This window comes from Urocampus carinirostris, chromosome 17 (assembly GCF_059441175.1).
Source record: "Urocampus carinirostris isolate Australia breed hairy pipefish chromosome 17, RoL_Ucar_1.0, whole genome shotgun sequence".
In the NCBI taxonomy this organism is placed as follows: Eukaryota; Metazoa; Chordata; class Actinopteri; order Syngnathiformes; family Syngnathidae; genus Urocampus; species Urocampus carinirostris.
This window is the reverse complement of record NC_142365.1, coordinates 4,347,567-4,350,908: the sequence shown is the minus strand read 5'-3', so window position 1 is coordinate 4,350,908 and position 3,342 is coordinate 4,347,567.

Sequence of the window (3,342 nt, the reverse complement as noted above, 5' to 3'; positions counted from 1 at the left end):
AGAGCTTTGTATCAGGCAAAAAGTCGTGACATTTATTCTTTCAATACATGTGTCATGATTACTGATGTGACTCACCTGTGCCCGCTCTTTTGGCACCACCCGCCGCAGATTCTGATTGGCTCCCTGTCACTATTTGAACCCAGTCCTGTCAGTCCCCTGTTGTCAGTCCGTCTGCGAACCTCAGTGTATACTAGGCAAGCCTTTTTCGACCCTGACTCCCATGTGTCCCTTTTTTTGCTTCCGTCTCTCTCCGGCTACGACCTGTTTTTTTATCCTGACCACGTCTACTCTCCCGTCCCGGCTTACGACCTCTTTTTGTCCCCGACTACGTCTACTCTCCTGTTCTGGCTTCCGACTCGCTTCCGACCCCGACCACGCTTTGCTCTCCCAGTCCCGGCTACTGACCAGTTTTTCTCTCCCTGACACCGCCATCGCTGGCTACGGAAGATCCACTTCCGTGTTCGGATCACAGTCCGAATCAGAGAGCGACGTGCTTCCCGCGACCAGCGAACACTGGATGGTGGGCCCTTCTTCTTTCTTTCAATAACACTTGTGGTAAACGTCACGCAATTGGGTCCTGTTTCCGTTCTGGTCCTGACAATATACCTTTCTTTGACAATAGCAGTTTCCCCAAAAACCTTGCACAATGCATGTCAGTGTACATTATTTGGGCGTGACCTTGAAGTGTAATATTTTTTGACTTTCGTTTTTGGATTGCTTAATGTTTTGTCCAATCACGTCTTCCATCATCCTCCACCATGTCAAATTTTTTACTTCTACGAATATTTTTTAAATCCCAATACTTTCATTTGAGTACATTTGTGACGAGAAAAACAGTACTTTTACTTCGCTTCATTAGGCAACATCGTTACTTCGTTACTTAATAAATCCCCTCCACGTAAGTACATGTCTGTCCGTCTCCGCTAAGGCACATATATTACGATGGAGACCTCCGGCAGGCTCTTCCATGTTTAACCAATCAAACGTAGCAGTCTCGTCACGTGACCCCATTCAATTTCAATAGGTGAAATTTAGTTTACGGATGAAACCGATGGAAAATGTCGCTTAGCTATGCCACCTTAGTTATGTGATTTATAGTATTTTTATTTGATTATTAAAGTACTTGAATTTATGTTGTTTATTTTCATCTCTTTTTAAATTATATGTATTTTTTTGTTGATTGGATGGACTTTGACCATTCGATGATCTGATTGGTTAAATACGACGGTGCTACGGTTACTCAGTACTTGAGTACTTTTTTACTTTTAGTCGAGTATTTTTATGACATGACTTTTTTTTCCGTATTTTTTTCCTACTTTTTTTTAAATTCCTTTAAAAAAAATCTCATTGTGTTTATATTTTCCGAGCTGTTACTTTTTTCTTTTTGTTTTCTATTTACATTTTCCTACATTTCTTCCTCTACTTATTTTCTGGCTTTTTTCTAAATTTTTCCTTCTTTTTTTCTTCTCTTCCTTTTGTTTCTTTTTTTCTCAGCTTTTCACTACTTTTTCATTTTTTTTCCCTTTTTTGTTCTATTCCCCCCTTCCTTTAAGTCATTTTGTGCATCATTTTACATCATATTTGGTCATGGTGGGATTAAACGAGCAAAAACAACCTGAAGAGCCGTTCAGGACCCGAAAGAGCCGGTTCCTTTTAGTGAGCCGAGCCGAAGAAGCCGGTTCTCGACAAACTCTACTAACTTTACTCAACTTCGTTCTACTTCGACTCGACTTCAAAATAGCGCATTTAGGACACAACGTCAGGGGAACCCGTGTATTTTGACCTTCATGCACTGTAACTTTGACTTAAGTCGCTTCTTAATTAGTAATTTTGAGCCCTGATTTTTGTGAGCCGGCTAGATTTTCTTGTGCGCTGAGAATGTGCGAGCAGTGCGCAATTGTTCTGAAGTAACAGTGCTTTTACTTGAGTAATTTGGCTTCTCTACCCACTTCTGGTTATTAATAATAAAAATAAAAGGATCGAACTTGAAATGACTTCCCTGTGCAAATCAGAACGTTGAAAGCAAAATTCCTTTCCAGAGGAAGAGGAGTGCAATAGGAAGAGCTGTTAAAGTTAGAGGGGGATCAAAAGAGAAAATAGGTAATAAAAAAAGCTGTGTTTATTGGCTTATAAAAGTCACTGCCAACAAAAGACAAATAAGGGAAAGACGAATTTCTTCACTGTTACAGGAACACTTAAGAACTGGAGCTCTAAGTGTGCGATCAAAGGTTGTAAATTGAGAGAAGTCGACCACTCGCTTTGGATTTCTTAGTGCAGTAATGTCAGAGGTGCCAAAGTCAGTTTCACCGACTAAATGGAATTCAAATGGGATGTAAAATAAAGAACTACTATATTATAATATCATGATTATAATACTCTGTGTAACTAACTCTGAATTCATGACTTATTCAATTTACAAACATTAGTTGAACTGAAAATATGTAGCTACACGTATATGTTATATCTCATCTCATTAGTTGTACCGCTTATCCTTATTAGGGTCGCGGGGGGGCTGGAGCCTATCCCAGGCATCTCCGGGCAGTGGGCAGGGGACACCCTGAACTGGTTGCCAGCCAATCGCAGGGCACACAGGGACAGACAACTCACTCGCTCAGTCACACCTAGGGACAATTTGGACCGGCCAATTCACCTGAAATGCATGTCTATATCAATAGAACAAAATTATATCATAAAATTGTAAAGGGAAAAATGTAAAAATGCACATTTGAATTTCAACTCAGCTAGCATGACCAATCTTTCACATAAACCACTAACAGTGCAAACTAACAGTGCAAGAAATGAATTTCAGCTTAGCGGAAACTTGTATGAAGGGACATAAAATCTCAAATAGCCCCCTGAGTGTTTTTACAATAAATAAACTTAAAACAGAAGTGCATCAAAACTAATGTTATGTTAAGAGCTAATCACTCAGCCTTCCACGTTGGCGTGCTTGTTACGCTCTCTTAATCACAAACACTTGATTAACAGACTAACGTTATGATAAGAGCTAATACTTTAGACTTTTTGATATGATTGTCAGATATCTTGTTCCATTTCAGGACTCAGGGGTGAGCAGAGATGCTGTTTACTCCGCTCTCACGTAATTCTTCCTGCTTCAGTGGCTCTGCCCCCTGGTTACTTATCCAATCAGAACGTGCGGGGTGGGTAGCATGTGAGACAGAAGGCAGGAGGGAGAGAAATGCATCTAAGCCTAAATGATTGCATACAAAAATGCCGATACCGATATCAACTTGCCAAATATCGTACCTTTCCCGAAGTGACATTTTCTTTTAATTTTACAATTTGGATTAAAAAAAAAAAAAAAAACAAAGCATGAATCTC